The 18,139-nt window shown below is 39.0% G+C and overlaps 1 protein-coding gene across 5 annotated transcripts in view; it reads left to right on the plus strand.

The window, feature by feature from the left end:
* LOC136877494 (chromodomain-helicase-DNA-binding protein 6) overlaps positions 1-18,139 on the plus strand; it is a 703,291-nt gene that overhangs the window by 421,265 nt on the left and 263,887 nt on the right. The window lies entirely within an intron of this gene.

An 18,139-nucleotide genomic window follows, 5' to 3' on the forward strand; every position in this document is an offset into this window, starting at 1 on the left:
CTGTAAATGGAAGCAAGAAACGTAGAGTTAATTGTGTGAAAAGATATTTGAAAAATATCGAAGTAGAATCGTATGCACTTACCATTTGATGGTGACAAAGATAGCTTGTAATATTATGAGTTAGAAGAATTTGCAACCGTAGACTTCTTGCTACGTGTGTTATAACTGAAGTTTTGTGCTGGAGGGGGATCTGTTTGCGTTGACGTAACTATTGGAGGGGGGCTGCTATTGGTGGGAGGGAAGGAAGAGAGTGTATTACTGCGCGTGTTGTAACGGTGTAAGGCTATTGGAGGGAGCGATGTTCCGGTGGGTGTGGCTATGGGTTTATTGGTTGTATTTGAATTAGAGGTACTAGCGGCGGGGGGAAGGGAGGGGGGTATATTTTATTACGAGAATCAACTTCCCTCACCAACAAATTCTTAAAAATCTTCAACCTCACATCAATTAGAGTTCCCACCTCCCCTACAGCTAATATACCCCCCTCCCTTCCCCCCGCCGCTAGTACCTCTAATTCAAATACAACCAATAAACCCATAGCCACACCCACCGGAACATCGCTCCCTCCAATAGCCTTACACCGTTACAACACGCGCAGTAATACACTCTCTTCCTTCCCTCCCACCAATAGCAGCCCCCCTCCAATAGTTACGTCAACGCAAACAGATCCCCCTCCAGCACAAAACTTCAGTTATAACACACGTAGCAAGAAGTCTACGGTTGCAAATTCTTCTAACTCATAATATTACAAGCTATCTTTGTCACCATCAAATGGTAAGTGCATACGATTCTACTTCGATATTTTTCAAATATCTTTTCACACAATTAACTCTACGTTTCTTGCTTCCATTTACAGATTCCACTTTTATATGCTTTTTCAACTAGAATATCTACAAACTCACAATTTACAACATTTGAACATCACTTCAAATTTTGAGATGGTCCATAGTGATCCTATTTGAAACTGTTCTCCAACTTCTATTCACCAACTTCATATCCTCAACGTGTTCTACAACTTCAACATATGCATCTGACTTTCGTCTTTTATCTTCAAGATCATGATGAACTTTGGATCTCTCGACTAACTTTGACTTTTATTCTCTCCTCTTTACTTTGATTATATAAGATTTTTCGCCATTGTCTAATTATAACCGCCATGACTATCAACTTTACTTTTATGCAATCTTACTACTTGTTGTATAACAATCTGTTGTTTTATCCATTGTACTTATTTTAGCAGCCTTCTAATGTTAATTTTGTTAATACTTCCACTATTGTATCTCATCACATTGTATTTTCAAACCATCATTGTTATTTTTAACTTTATTTTACTTCAAATCTCTTCAAGATTTTTAAAATTCATTTCATTACTACATGTTATTTAGACGCCTATTTTTAATTTAAGGTTAAGACTATGGCTGATGATGCCTTCAGGGAAGGCGAAACATGTCCCATTATTAGCTAACAAATTTATGTAAATCATCCAAGACGATTTTGTATTGATTAGGTGGTCTAATAAATAACTTAATGTTATTATTTCAATTATCTACAATCTGTATAAAAATCAGTCTGCAGTGATAAGAATCGAGGGCTTTGAAAAAGAAGCAGCAATCCAGAAAGGAGTGAGGCAAGGCTGCAGTTTGTCCCCTCTCCTTTTCAATGTTTACATAGAACAGGCAGTAAAGGAAATCAAAGAGAAATTTGGAAATGGAATCACAGTCCAAGAAGAGGAAATCAAAACCTTGAGATTTGCCGATGATATTGTTATTTTATCTGAGACTACAGAAGATCTCGAAGTTGCTGAATGGTATGGATGAAGTCTTGGGTAAGGAGTACAAGATGAAAATAAATAAGTGCAAAACAAAAGTAATGGAGTGCAGTCGAACGAAGGCAGGTGATGTAGGAAATATTAGATTAGGAAATGAAGCCTTAAAGGAAGTAGATGAATATTGTTACTTGGGTAGTAAAATAACTAACGATGGCAGAAGTAAGGAGGACATAAAATGCAGACTAGCACAAGCAAGGAAGAGCTTTCTTAAGAAAAGAAATTTGCTCACTTCAAACATTGATATCGGAATTAGAAAAATGTTTTTGAAGACTTTCGTGTGGAGTGTGGCATTGTATGGAAGTGAAACATGGATGATAACTAGCTCAGAGAGAAAGAGAATAGAAGCTTTTGAAATGTGGTGTTACAGAAGAATGCTGAAGGTGAGATGGATAGATCGAATCACGAATGAAGAGATACTGAATCGAATTGGTGAGAGGAGATTGATTTCGGCTAAATTTGACGAAAAGAAGAGATAGAATGATAGGACACATCTTAAGACACCCAGGACTTGTTCAGTTGGTTTTTGAAGGAAGTGTAGGTGGTAAGAACGGTAGGGGTAGACCAAGGTATGAATATGACAAGCAGATTAGAGCAGAAGTAGGATGCAATAGTTACGTAGAAATGAAAAGTTTAGCGCAGGATAGAGTGGCAGGGAGAGCTGCATCAAACCAGTCTATGGACTGATGACTCAAACAACAACAACGATCCCTGCAGAAATGCCTAACGATGTTTTACTCAAAAACTAACCTACGAAATCACTCATTCACTCTGTGCCGTACTTTGAGGTGTAACACATTCTTACTTAATTTCAGCACATAGTTTTACAATTAAGCAATCGTTTACTTCACCTTTTATTTCTAATGAGTTAACTACTGCTATCAGCCATGTTATTTACTCATTTATTACGGAAACATGTTCTCGTTCATTTCGGATTGTGCTTATAGAACACCAGTGTTACTAATCAACTCCAATATCGCCTTCCAGTTTTGAAAACAACAACAGTGCTTGCTGGTGCACATAGCGAAAAATCTGTACCGAAAATGATCGATCACATTCAGTATAATCTCTGGAGTGCATAAATGTTGATAATGGAAAAAAATTATGCACGCTTAATCGCTCATAATAACGGATGTTGCACTGATAGGGTTCTTGCTGTAACTGAATGATAATACACAGTTCAATATGAGAATTTTCAAGGCACTGAAAAAAGTGTTGTTATAACCGAGTTCTCTCTATGTACTGTACTTGCTATAACGCACTTCTTCTGTATATCCTAAGTAAAGACATTACATTTATTGTTCTGGAGGGGAGATTTCATTAAGTATTTGTTTGCCTGTTTTGACACATGCTTATCGCCAAAGAAATCTTTATTTAGGGATTTATATTACTCACTCTCCTCTTTGAACCCTATTCAGTATACACTGCTAGAATATGAATCTATAAATTTTACCATATTAATGGTCTATATTGGTCCGTAGTGACTACTTACATTCATAAATTTACTGCACTGAATAAACAGGGGATAAAGAATCGGCTTTGTATTAATCAATAAACAATTTAATGTACATTAATTACTCGTACATGTTTCAAGAACATACTCTCTTCCTCAGGGAAAGTATTTCATCTTTTCAATGACTTGATTGAAATAAATAAATGTTCACTTATTATTGTGTTATTAGATGGTTCTAATAATGTCCATTTTTTTTAAATTTTTGAGATCTTAAACTAATAAAATGATCCACTCAGATAACGCTGAACACTTGTTCTTCTGAGACTGTGTATGCAAGTCAGCTGCAGTAACCAATGTAATAGAGTTGATACTTCTTAACTGTTATGCTGCAGACTAAGATCATAGATTTATTAAAGCTTTTCCCTTTTTTTTTTTTTTTTTTTTTTTAACATATTAATTTTCCGATTTAAACAGAGTTTTCTTCTCCGGGAATTTCATTCATATATTTGTCTGTTACCTTTTTGTGAAAAGTATATAAATAATTGGGCAAAACCACATGACCAGGGGATGATGCGGGCAACGGGGGTAGCGCCTACTGCGTTGTCACATGGTAGGTGAGAGGGCAAGGGGGCGCGCTTCTCAGCGCGAGTTTTGGCAATGGCGCTGCAATGCAAAGCTGCCATTACTTACTCAGTAGGAGTCTTGAACATGTGGGTGCAGTTCCAATCACAGTCTGTTTTTATAACAGCAGCGAGAGAATTTTATCAGTATGCTTCGCTTTTACAAAAAAAAAAAAAAAAAAGTGTATGTACGTATTGTGTGCTAATTCATCATTCTTGTCATATCTTGTCCATTTGTAGGTTTCTTCTTACTCGTTATTGGACATTATTGTGCAATGGATCCGAACAAAAATTCACTAGACTCTTATCAGTTGAAGAAGAAACGCAAGATCTTTACATCTGGCAAGAAAAACATGATTCTGTCTGTTTATAAGCATTTACGAGCGAAAACTATTGACAACGGGATTACTACTGTTCATAAATAAATAAAATCGTGTATGGCTTTTAGTTCCGGGAGTGTCCGAGGACATGTTCGGCTCGCCAGGTGCAGGTCTTTTGATTTGACGCCTGTAGGCGACCTGCGCATCGTGATGATGAAGACAACACATACACCAGACCCCTTACCAGTGAAATTAACCAATGTTGGTTAAAATTCCCGACCCTGCCGGGAATCAAACCCGGGACCCGTGAGACCAAAGGCTAGCACGCTAACCATTTAGCCATGGAGCCAGACACTATTGTTCATGAAGCAGCAAGACAGACAGCAGAGGCAGTGGGAACTTCATATACATTCGTGCTCAAGGTAAAAGCCGATTATAAAACCGGAAGAGGTTTGGAGACACCTTGAAAGCTTAGAGGAACAGAAAGGAATGCAACTCATCTTCAGAAGTATTATTACTTTACTCGAGCTGCAATAAGGAGAAAAATCCACGTCTTTTACAGGGAGAATGATCTACCGACATTTAAAGTGGTATAAATTGTTAATGAGGACAGGGAACTTCTGAAGTTCTCTAAAACAACCATGTGGAGACTACTTTTAGATATGGGGTTTAAGTATATAAAGCAAAGCAGAGAATAATTGTTAATTGACAGGGAAGACATTGTTGCTTGACGTTATAGGTATTTACGCAGTATTCATGAAGTAAAGGCCAAGGTAAAAGCCGTAGTGTACACAGATTAGACATGGGCAAATGCGGGCCACTCCAAGTCCAGGATTTGGGTTGATACATCTATTAAGATAGCCAAGTAGGCATGGGGGGAGGGCCTCACTCGATAGCGATACAGATTGATTACTGAGGCTCAAGGTATGCTAATACCAATATAATGGTCCGTTATTGGACATAAATTTTCCAGCGAACTCATTCTTGGTTGCCTGCGTTTCGCCCTCATGTGCTAAGTTGTGCTCATCAGTTGGTACTTAGCACACCTACCAAGACACAAGGCTAGTGCATACCGTGGAGGCCATTCCATAGGCTACTTGAAGCGGCCACATCTGTAGAATGGACGACACTAGATATGCAAAAAAACTGCTTGGTATAATTAAATCAAAGGTCAAAATAAGCTGGTTAGAGGAAATAAAGTAGGACTTATAAGAAATGAATATCACAGAAGATATCATCAGGGATCGCAAGGCTTTTGGGAATCTGGTTGTAAAGCTCTCGTTCACGGAAAAGACTAAAAGAACCACAGGGAAGCAATGGATGGCAGAACGCAAGAAACAGCATAGCAAGTTGATGAAGAGATTTTGGGAGGAGGAGAAGAACGGAAAACCATCATCAAGCTAACAAGTTCCAACACACTCTGTAAACGGTCATAACGAAGAAAGAAAGAAAGAAAGAAAGAAGAAGAAGAATTTAATGAATATAATTCTTACTGTGTATGTCAAAAGAATTTGTTCGCAATGCTTTAAGCGTGAAATTGTAGTTAGTACATTAAAAATGTAATTCAGTAAATTCATGGCTTAAAGATGTAAGCCGTTAAAAGAATGTATGGGATTCTAACACGCATACGTTAATGTATTAAGTATTTTAAATTCACGAGATACAGTCCATGAGCTGTGCTGAATTATAGTGCTGGAGTAAAACTTTGAATTGTGCGCCGGTTCATTTGGCAACAATGGTGAGTGTGACGAGGCAGTGATGTTACTTCTGCTTTAGTGTGTTCAAAATGTGGTCTGGAGAATAGTTGCTACGGAACGGGAGTGGGCATCTCAGACATATCCTGAGTCATGGTCCTCTTTGTGCTCAGGCGGCTAGGACTATACAATCCACCCGTGGTCCCTAACCCGTTACAGGAGAGATCCTAACTTGGACTATGAGGAAGTAGGGTAGCACCCTGCTTCATCAATTTACAGAGCTCAGAACATTTTAAACAAGGTCCGGACCTATGGAAGTAACGGAGTCCCATTCCTGTTTGACAGGCGAGGCACTCCTTGGAAACAACTTGGCGAACAAAATGGAATTCGATAGGCAGCTATCAATATTTACGGGGCTTATGGAAGAAATAAAGTAACACTGGCAGATTCAACAAAGATTATGCATCTGGATATACTAGAAGTACGTGATATTTGGGTAAGGGGAGGTAACGATGAAGATATAGGAGGTTAATAAGTGTACTTGACGGATGTTAAAAAGAGAAGGGCAGAGTGTGGTGTAGGTCTGTACATCAGGAATACTATTCCATGAAACATGTTCTGTTGGGCACGTAAATGAGCGAATGATGTGAGTACATTTGGTAGTTGGGGGAATTAGGGCGAGAATTGTCTCGCTGTATTCACCACGTGGGGGTGGAGATGAGGATGAAATTGACCAGTTTTATGAAACACTGAGTGACATCGTAGTCAGGGTCAATAGCAAAAATAGGATACTGCTAATGAGTGATTTCAATGCGAAAGTTGGAAATAGAACTGAAGGATACAAAAGGGTGATTGGTGAATGTGGGGAAGATATGGAAGCTAATGGGAATGGGAAGCGTTTGCTGGTCTACTGTACTAGTATCTTATCTGTAGTGCTCCAAATATCTCTAGGCCTAGGATAGAGATAGTAAAATCTGCCTTCAAACAAATAAGGGTAGAAAATATCCAGGATGAGGAAATTAGAAGTACATAGACACGATTTATGAGAAGGTTCGAACTGTGGACAGAAGGCAGGTTCGGGATGTAGAAAGAGAATGGGTGGCATACAGAGATGCTGTAGTAGGAAAAGCAAGGGAATGCCTAGGAGGAACAGCTGTGTGTAAGGATGGGGAATAAACCGACATCCCTTGAGAGCAGCATGTAAACGTAAAAAGAAGGCTTATCAGGAAATGGCTCCAAACGAGGGTGGGTGCAGACAGGTGCAGGCTTAGATGAAAGAAACAGAGCGACTCAAATAATTGTTGAATCCAAAAAGAAGTCGTGGGAAGATTTTGTCAATCAGGTTGTCTACTGGTACTGGAAGTACTGGAATTATATTGGAATTTAATATAACTCTTGGAAATACTGGAATTTGGAACCTTATACTACAAAAATTCTTTTAAAAAATGGAACAAATATTATCCTGCTTTATAATCTACCCTGGATATTTGCACTCCAAAAGTACAGATAATAAGAACAGTTCTTTAGGTTGGCATTATACGTAACTTGAAGTGATTTTATCGAAAAGTAATACTTATGTAGTACAGTACTAACAGTACAGTTACCAGAATAACAACTTGTGATTTTCTCTAATAACCCAGTGTCGGGATGTGACGTACTCATTGCCCAGCATCTCTCTTGGTGTTGTAGACATTCATGAACTTCCCCTTTTCTACTAAAACTGTTTTCAGTTTCCATTCCCTTTTCCTTCATTCTTTTTTAATACTTCAGGTATAATAACAATGGATGGTTTTTATTTTATATGCTATACTTCAAGTAGGCTATGTTATGCATATAATATAATTCATCCATTGTTATTTATTTATTTACTACCGCTCTCGATAGTTGCAATCGCTTAAGTGCGACCAGTATCCAGTATTCTGGAGATAGTGAGTTAGAATCCTACTGTCGGCAGTACTGAAGATGGTTTTCCGTGGTTTCCCATTTTCACACCAGGCAATTGCTGGGGATGTACCTTATTTAAGACCACGGCTATTTCCTTCCCACTCCTAGCCCCTTCCTGTCCCATCTTATTAAAAAAAACTTGCTTACATTGGTGATGCACTTCACTACAGCACAGTGGTAAAGCCAGAGGGTCTCTACGCTTCAGAGAGCCTGACAGTGAATAAAAGGGGTGAGCTTCAAGACCTCGAAAAAAAGAGAAGAGAATCTTAAGGAAAATTTTAGGACCACAGACAAATGCTGATGGAGAGCGGAGGAATGGAAAAAAATGATCTCTACAAATACACCAAAAGAATCACTGTCACCATGCGAAAGCAAAGGCTAAAATTCTATGGGCATCTAGAAAGAATGGATGAGAAACGGCTAACTAAGAAAATATTCAAGTACATCACTGGATTGAAAGCTTCGACGAAGTGGGTGGAAGAGGTAAAAAGAGATGCAATAGAAAGTGGACTTACAATGGATATGGTTCATAACAGAAAAGAATTTAGAAGCAGAGCGGGCAGCATCAAAACATTCCAGGAGAAACCACCAAAATGTAGACCCAAACTGGTCATATCTGAGAAAGAAAGGAAGATCAAAAGTGAAACGATGAAGAGGTTCTGGGAGGAAAAGAAGAAGGAGGAGGAGAGGAAGCCTTGAGTTCATTGCGGTCCATAGGTGGCCATATTTGGAAACAAGAAGGTGATGCACTTATTTTTCAGAGACAGTGAGTAAAATAAGAGGAAAGACTTCTTTCAAAGATGACTGGTTGGACAGAACAATAAATTAAGATAGGAATTGGCTTCAGAGATGGAAAATAGCTATAAAATGTATTGCTCTCTGTGTAGGAGTAGTTTTGATTGGCAATATGGGGGTGTCTTTAGTTCGATCTCATGCCTAAGGCTAAAGGCGCATCGAAAGAGTAAACGCTTCAAGTTCCAGCAAAAATCTCTTTCGCATGATACCTGCTAAAGAAGCAACTACAGACTCTGTTCCAGTGAAAGCTGAACTTTGCCAAGTGCTAACTTCAGTTGTTAATGATAAGTATACTTGTGTTGTACCTAGGAGCACTCTGAAGAATTTTGTCATCAAGGATGAAGATATTACTGGAGAAATATTGTGTGCTATTATGCAAGTTGTGAACCATTCTTCTGCTAGAAGTTTTGCATTTGTAGTGATCTTTTTAAAATCATGTTTCCTGTCAGCAAAATTTTGAAGACTTTCAAGTTGCACAAGGATAAACTTGGATACCTAGTTACATATGGACTTGGTCCATACTTCCAAAAAGAATTGACAAACTTGGTTAAAGAGTGTCTTTGCTTTTGTATATCTTTCCACAAAAATCCAGATCCTGTTTCCAGTCATCGGACCAGGTCAGGAATGAATGAAGCCCCCATCAAGCAGCAAGGATAGGTATTGTGCTGGCTGCCGAAGCCTGTCGCACTCCTCTGGGGCAGTTCTTAAGGAATGACAGGTGAAATGATAGTGGAGAGTGTTGCTGGTATGAAACATGACATGGAAAACCGGAGTACGAGGAGAAAAACCTGTCCTGTCTCTGCTTTGTCCAGCAAAAATCTCACATGGAGTGACCAGGGTTTGAACCATGGAACCCAGCGGTGAAAGGCTGGTGCGCTGCCACCTGAGCCATGGAGGTTACCTGTATTTCTTTTGATGAAAGTTTAAATTCTGACGCTCATAAGGGTCAAATGGATATGGCTATCAGATTTTGGGATGGATACTTAGTTCAGATAAGGTATCTTACATCCGTATTTTTTGGTCATGATACTGCTGAGGACCTGATGAATTTTTGCAAAACTTGACACTAGTTTGGATGCAAAAAAGATGTTGCAAGTATCAGTGGATGGGCCGAATGTAAATTTGAAGTTTTTGGAAGATATAAAAAACTACTTAACCTTTTAAGTGCTGAGTTACCAGTTGACTGTTTGGTACCTCAGTGCAGAATTTTTCATTCGTATGTAAAAAAAATTTTATAAGCCTCAATTTTTAATTTAGCTTAAAATATTTATAAATGTTGGTTGTTTATAAATCTAAGTGCAAATGGAAAATCCTACACTTAATGTTCAATAATATTTTGAGAGAAAATAAATTTACACTTATGTGCCCATGCGTGCATTATTTTTATACAAAGTAAAGATCCTAAAATAATATTATTTCCTAAAATTTGTAAGCAACTAATACATGTAAATTCTTAGAAGTGTATAGGTTGATATTTTAAAATACTTTCCAAACCTGGAATGTGGTAATAATTGTTTTCTACTGGTTGTTTTTGATGCTGATTTGTTCAACTATCTGCTCCAACTCCACTGGCACAAAAGTTTCTAAAAAATCAATGATTTTCGGGTTTTCATCAAACACTACTTGGCCCTCAGAGCTGTCACAGTTACCTGAAACTGTGGTGAAGAAAAGTAATCCATCCGCCACAAAATTAGCGATAAAATAACTTTTGTATTCACCGTGTTTTTCTTCTTTAGTTTAGAAGGAGGCGCTGTTTCTCTCACACATACAATATTTTCGGCATTCTCTCCATCACACTCACTTTCAAAATCGCTTAACAATTCCTTAAAATGATTATCTCCATCATCACTTTCCGCTGTGGTTAATAACTGAAAGATTCTGTGATCCGAAATAACATCGCTGAAAGAGCAAATAAATTGTTGTTCCGCCATGTTTGTTTACATCACAGATGAACTCCACAGATGTCTACAAAAAGCTCTGTAAGTTACTTCCTGAAACTATAATCTCTGATCAGTTAGTTCTACATAATGCCTAACAGATGGCAGAACATGTCAGAGATCAAATTCCCAATCAAAAAAATTAAAATTCTCACGCACAGACTATAGACGGGCGTAGCACTGGTGGACCGGCCGCGTCGGCCCGTCGATAGGCAGGCGTAGCACTCGTTGGGTTAAGTGATTCACCTTCAGATCCAGAGCTGTTGTATTTTGGTACCTTCTCCTTGCTTACTATTCATGGTGCATGTAAAACAGCACAAAACAACTCCGAATGGCTCTTACACAGACTTTGCGCTCCCTGTATTACTACTTCAAGGACTTTCCAAGTAGATGTGCAGACTACAAACGCATAGCAGGATCACATCTCTTTCCTCTGAAGTTTTGCTCAATCAGATGGGTCGAAAAAAAAAATTATTGAAACAATTGATGAAATGCTGCCACATATTGAGAAGTATATTGATGCTTTTGAGGAAAAAACCGCCTGCATCAGAGAACTTTGGAATTATAAAAAGTTTTGTAAGAAATGATCTGCTCCCAGCACAGTTAGGATTAGGATGAACTGGAACAGTATTTCTCTCTAAGTATCAGACTAATGATCTTCTTTTGCCTCGTATGTTCTCTGATCTGAGTACTATGCTTGAACACCTGTTGGAAGAAGTGTAAAGAACCAGGTTTTAGAGTCAGCAAATACCAGTAAGAAACTTCTCTTGATTGATTTGAAGAAAACAGAAAACCTCAAGCCCTTTTATGCTGTTGACATTGGATTTGCATCCTCAGCAGCTTCAAAAGGTAAGGGAAAAGAAGGTGTGAAAGTTCTTCAGTTCTATGGAGACTGCAGAAAACTTCTTGTTGATATTTGTATGGAGATTTTTGTCAAAAGTCTATTCCTTTCAAGTTTGTTGGGGGTGCCAGCTACTTCAACCCTGCAATTATGACCAATTTGTCCATTGGGACCTGCAGGGTAACTGCTGCATTAGAAGTTTTTGTTGAGACAAAACAGTTTTCTCCTATGGAAGCTGATATTGCAAAACGAGACTACTTAGATTTCTCGTCAAAGGAAGAAGTAGTGAATCTCAGGAAGTTCGATCCCAAAACCGATCCATTGGACGATTTTCTTAGCACCGCATATTTTCAACACAATGTTTCAAAAGAACTGATCCACGTCACACTAAAAGTGCTTCTATTGTTTCACGGCAACGCTACTATAGAAAGAGCTTTGCGTGTTTGGAAAGTCCGTGCAAAATTAAAAACTACTTTCATGTTTGGGGTGAACCTTTTTTCTATTTTGCGACATAGTCTCCTTTTAGGCTTATACACTTCGTCCAATGATGGTCTAGTTTGTTGATCCCTTTCGAATAATAGGATTTGTCCAAGTCTGCAAAATATCCATTAGTGTGTGCAATCACCTCCTCGTTTGATAAAATCTTTGCCCGCCAGCCATTTCTTCAAATTGGGGAACAAATAATAGTCCGAGGGAGCCAAGTCTGGAGAACGTAAAACGAGTTGGAATCTAATTTCCATTAATTTTGTGACCACAACTGCTGAGGTGTGTACTGGTGCGTTGTCGTGACGGAAAAAGGACTTTATTGTGGGCCAATCGCGGGCGTTTTTCTTTCAGCTCGGTTTTCAAATGGTCCAATAACGATGAATAATATGCACCTGTAGTAGTTTTACCCTTTTCCAGATAGTCGATGAGGATTATCCCTTGCGAATCCCACAAGACAGTCGCCATAACCTTTCTGGCCGAAGAAACTGTCTTCGCATTTTTTGGTGCAGATTCCCCCTTGGTAACCCTTTGTTTAGGTTGTAGTTTGGTCTCAGGAGTATAGTAATGTATCCATGTTTCGTCCACAGTGACGAAACGACGCTTAAAGTCCTCCGGATTCTGATGGAACAGCTGCAAACCATCCTTGCAACACTTCACACGATTCTATTTTTGGTCAAGCATGAGCAATCGCGGCACCCATCTTGCGGATAGCTTTCTCATGTCCAAATGTTTATGCAAAATATTATGTACTCGTTCAGTCGAGATGCCCACAGCAGTAGCACTCTCACGCACCTTAACTCATCTGTCATCCATCACCATATCATGGATTTGATCAATGTTTTCTGGATTTGTAACCTCCACAGACCATCCAGGATGTTCAGCGTCACTTGTGCCCATACGGCCAGCCCGAAAATTTTGAAACCACTTATAAACTGTTCTAATCGAAGGTGCAGAGTCACCGTAATGTTTATTAAGCTTTTCTTTAGTCTCCTGAGGCGTTTTGCCTTTCATAAAGTAATGTTTAATCACCGCATGAAATTCTTTTTCGTCCATTTCTTGAAAATCACTCAACTTCCTTGATTCACACGAATGCCAAACACAAAGAAATAGACCGATATGGCTGAAACGTGGTGTGCATTTATTCAAGAGATGCTACTAACTAAACTTGACCTCGATACGCGCCGGTGGTGCCATCTCTCAGACTTTGCACGGACTTTTCAAACCACCTTCATGGAGAATCTACATAAAAATAGCTTGATTGCACAGTGTGTCGTGTATGGTGCAGTATCAGCAGCTCGTAGAGTATTAGCTGTCAGTGTTTTGAAAATGATGATCGCTGCAGCCACAAATGCATCAACATTGATAAATGAAGCTTTAGAAAAGTATAGAAATAATACAGATAACATCGCAGCCAAAAGAAAGCAGCAAAAGAAATAAAACATATGGAATTGAAGAAACAATGTATTATGCAGAGTGCTAAGGAAGATACTGGAGAAAAGGGTGAAAAAACTGAAAAAATTACAGTTGTAAGAGAGTGAGTTGTGTGTGGGTGTCCCCCCCCCCCCATATAGAGAGAGAGAGAGAGAGAGAGAGAGAGAGAGAGAGAGAGAGAGAGTATAAGCTATAGTCATTGTGAATTGATAAATGTATATGATAATTTACAAATTTAGAGAGAGAGTATAAGCTATAGTCATTGTGAATTGATAAATGTATATGATAATTTACAAATTTATTATAAAATGTATGAGCTATATAGCACAGTACAAAACTTTTTGTGCATTACAAATATTATAAAGCATAAAAACTACTGTAAATAAGGTACCTAACATATTTTATGTTTTTTTATATGATGACTTAATAATATATGTCTCTCTTGTGACTTATTACCTAGAACAAGTTTTTATTTAAAATATGCTTGGTACATAATCTATTCAGGAAAAGTTTACTTCCTCAGTGTGTGTAATGTGTTACTCTTTCTTTGGTTGTGTTTATTGGATGTAAGTGTTAACGAAGTGATCCAAACAGCCAAAAGTGCATTGTCACTTATAAGCAGTAGTGTTAGATAAGACTTTTCAAGTATATATTTTGTGTGTGTGTAATCCGGCATTGTTAATTGAAAACTAACATTTATGTGGTATGGAGCTATAAATACTTTTTTTTTTCATTTATATAAAACTGGCAATGTGTCAACTTTTTGTCTTATTGTTTTAATTGTCTCACAAATAATTTTGTATTCATTGGGATTGTAATTCTTTACCAAAGCAAGAGTTGTATACATTTTCTAATTAAGGAGATCTAATAGCAATGGGTGGAGTGGAGAGCTGTGATGGGAGTTGGGAGGCCTTGTAAAAAATATTTAAAAAATCAAGGCTAACTGAATTTACTAAAAACAAAATATGCATTTGTTGGCAAAAATTGCAGACCTGAAATCTTCAAGGGTGTAATTCTTCCTAAAGGACTTGAAACAAATTCATAGCATTAGGTACCAGAATGTTGCTGATAGTTATAGTGATTATACTGGAATTTTGAAAATGGAACTCAGTAGACACCCTGGTACTAACCTGGAAAGGCTAGGTCAAGGAGCAGGAAAACGGTTCTGAACAGTAATAAAGAACCTTAGGAAGGGAGGGAAAAAGTAAATGAGCAGTGTTTTGGGTAATTCAGGTGAATTCATAAAAGATCCCAGGGAATCGCTGGACAAGTGGAGGGAATATTTTGAAAATCTTCTCAACGTAAAGGGAAATCTACCTGGTGGTGTCACAAACAATTGAGCTCATGGGGAAGAGGACAATGATGTTGGTGAAATTACGCTTGAGGAAGTGAAAGGATGGTTAATAAACTCCATTGTCATGAAGCGGCATTATTAGATGAAATTAGACCTGAAATGGTGAAGTATAGTGTGAAGGCAGGGAGGAAATGGTATGGTACCTTCGGATTGGACAAAAGCAGTAATTGCACCTATTTATAAGTAAGAGAACAGGAAGGATTGCGACAACTATCGAGGTATCTCATTGATAAGTATACCAGGCAAAGTATTCACTGGCATCTTGGAAGGGTGGGTACGATCAGTGCTTGAGAGGAATTGGATCAAATTTTCAGTATGCACCAGGTAATTGAAAAATGCTACAAGAGGAATACACAGTTGTGTTTATTTCGTAGATCTAACGAAAGCATATGACAGGGTACCGGGGGAAAAGATATTCACCATACTGGTGGACTATGGGATTAAAGGTAGATTATTAAAATCAATCACAGGCATTTATGTTGACAATTGGGCTGCAGTGAGAATTGATGGTAGAATGAGCTCTTGGTTCAGGGTAGTTACAGGGGTTAGACAAGGCTGTAATCTTTCACCTTTGCTGTTCGTAGTTTACATGGATTATCTGCTGAAAGGCATAAAGTGGCAGGGAGGGAGTCAGTTAGGTGGAAATGTAGTAAGCAGTCTGGCCTATGCTGATGACTTGGTCTTAATGGCAGATTGTGCTGAAAGCCTGCAGTCTTATAATATCTTGGTACCTGACATTAGCCGCAATGAATATGGTATGAAAATTAGCCTTCTAAGACTAACCTGATGTCAGTAGGTAAGAAATTAAACAGAATTGAATGTCAGGTTAGTGATACGAAGCTGAAACAGATAGGTAATTTCAAGTTTTGGGATGTGCGTTCTCCCAGGATGGTAATATACTGTAGTAAGCGAGATTGAATCAAGATGCAGCAAAGGTAATGAAGTGAGCTTACAGTTGCCATCAACAGTATTCTGTAAGAAGGCAGTCAGGTCCCAGATGAAACTGTCTTTTCATCAGTCTGTTTTCAGACCAACTTTGCTTTACAGGAGCGAAAGCTGAATGGACTCGGGATATCTTATAAGTTAGAAGTAACAGACATGAAAGTAGCATGAATGATTGCTGGTACAAACTGGTGGGAAGAATGTCAGGAGGGTACTCGGAATGAGGAGATAAAGGCTAAGTTAGGAATGAACTCATTGGATGAAGCTGTATCTATAAACCGGCTTCGGAGGTGGGGTCATGTGAGGCGAATGGAGGAGGATAAGTTAGCTGATGAAAATAATGGACTATGTTATGGAGGGTAAGAGAAGTAAAGGGAGACCAAGACTACGATGATTAGACTTGGATTATAACGATTAAAAGATAAGCGTTATAGAACTAAATGAGGCCACATCACTAGTTGCAAATGGAGGATTGTCGCGATGTTTAGTAGATTCACAAAAGCAGGAGACTGAACACTGAAAGGCATAACGGTCTATGATGAAAATGCTGTATGTATGTTTAGTGCATAGATGCATGCATATTTTGCCATTGTTAGTGCATATGAATCTGCCCTCTATTAATGATTGACAGTTGAAATGATATTGGAGTCTGCTGGAATGAATGATACCTGGAAAACCCAAAGTACCTGGAGGAAAGCCTGCCCCTTCTCCGCTTTGTCTAGCACAAATCTTGCATGGAGTGACCGGGATTCGTACCATGGAACCGAGCAGTGAGAGACCGGCATACTGCTTCCTGAGCCACTGAGGCTTATATTATTTAATTTTTTTTTATTTCCCCCCCCCCACACACACACACACACACACACACATTGTAGATACAATTCACGGATGGTGAATGGAGCAAGGGTCTCACATACACGAATGTGTCTCCATCCCCACTTGACATTACAGTATGAAATAATTGCAGTTATAAGCTACAGAATATGCTTATATACAATTACCATTGGCTAACTTTGACGAGAAGAAGAGATAGAATGATAGGACACATCTTAAGACATCCAGGACTTGTTCACTTGGTTTTTGAAGGAAGTGTAGGTGGTAAGAACGGTAGGGGTAGACAAAAATATAAATATGACAAGCAGTTTAGAGCAGATGTAGGATGCAGTAGTTAAGTAGAAATGAAAAGGTTAGTACAGGATAGGGTGGCATGGAGGCTGCATCAAACCAGTCTATGGACTGATGACTCAGACAACAACAGCAATTACCATATCTTTGAGGTGAAGCTTCCACGGTGTGAAGAATTATTTAGTTTAATTTCCGGATTGAACCGTGCTGTAGTTGTCTGTACATCACGTACAGTTTGCCGACGTTTCGAATACATTGCAGTGTTCTTTGTCAAGGCGACTGAAATACCCCTACTCGATCCGAGGTAATCAGTCTCCCAGGCAGCAATTTACACTACTAGAGTGGCCCTGACCTTGGCCTTTTATATCCTAGTCTCTCTGGCTGACATAAGCCCGGGCTGTCTCGTGAGCGTTCTGGAAGGTATGTGTCAGAGCCAGGTAGTGGGGGGCTTGTCTGCGCTGTTAGGTAATGGGGTTTCGGCCCGTGTGTTTATGTTGTGGTCTGTATGTCTTAAACTATGAATGATAGGCACCCAAGAATTACCGATTTTATATCCTTCTTCTAAATTTATGTTGTTTGGATGTTTCTTGATTTCGATAGCCTCGTGGATTTTCCTTTCCAGATTCCAAGGGATTGCTGCTAGGATCTTGGTCTTATCAAATGATATTCCTTGCCTTGTTTTGTAGGGATGCTTGGCTACCGCTGAAATATCTGTGTTTTGGTTCTTGGTGTGATGGATATGTTCTTTTAGGCGGGTGGAGATCAGACATTTTGTTTCACCAACATAACAAGCTCCACAGCTACATTCAGTGTGATATACTCCAGGAGCCTGTAATTCTATTGTGTCTTTTACTGGTGGTAGATAACGAGCTAGCTTCTGGTGAGGTTTATAGATGGTTTTTATGCCGTATTTGTCCAGTATCTTGCCAATCCTGTCTGTAGTATTTTTAATGTGTGGCAGTATCGCTGTTTTCGGGCGGGTCAGTTCTTTCCCGTTGTTTTCTCCTACGGCGGCCTTTTCTTTGTTCTCTTCTGAATTTTTAAAGACTCGTCGGATGTTATTAAGCGGGTAGCCATTTTTCTTGAGGGTTCTCGTGAGGTGTTCTTTCTCTTCCTCGAGGTGCTCTGCGTCTGATTTCGCTATGGCCCTGTTCACCAGTGATGTTAGGACAGCCTGCCTTTGTGATGGGTGATGATGAGATGAGGCATGTAGGTACCTGTCTGTATGTGTGGGTTTCCTCTATACCACATGACTCAGAGTCCCATTGGAGTTGCGCTTTACTAGAACATCCAGGAATGGTTGTTTTCCGTCTACTTCCATTTCCATGGTGAACTGAATATTTGCGTTAATAGAGTTGAGATGGTCGAGAAATAG

The sequence above is a fragment of the Anabrus simplex genome, chromosome 7 (assembly GCF_040414725.1).
Source record: "Anabrus simplex isolate iqAnaSimp1 chromosome 7, ASM4041472v1, whole genome shotgun sequence".
In the NCBI taxonomy this organism is placed as follows: domain Eukaryota; kingdom Metazoa; phylum Arthropoda; class Insecta; order Orthoptera; family Tettigoniidae; genus Anabrus; species Anabrus simplex.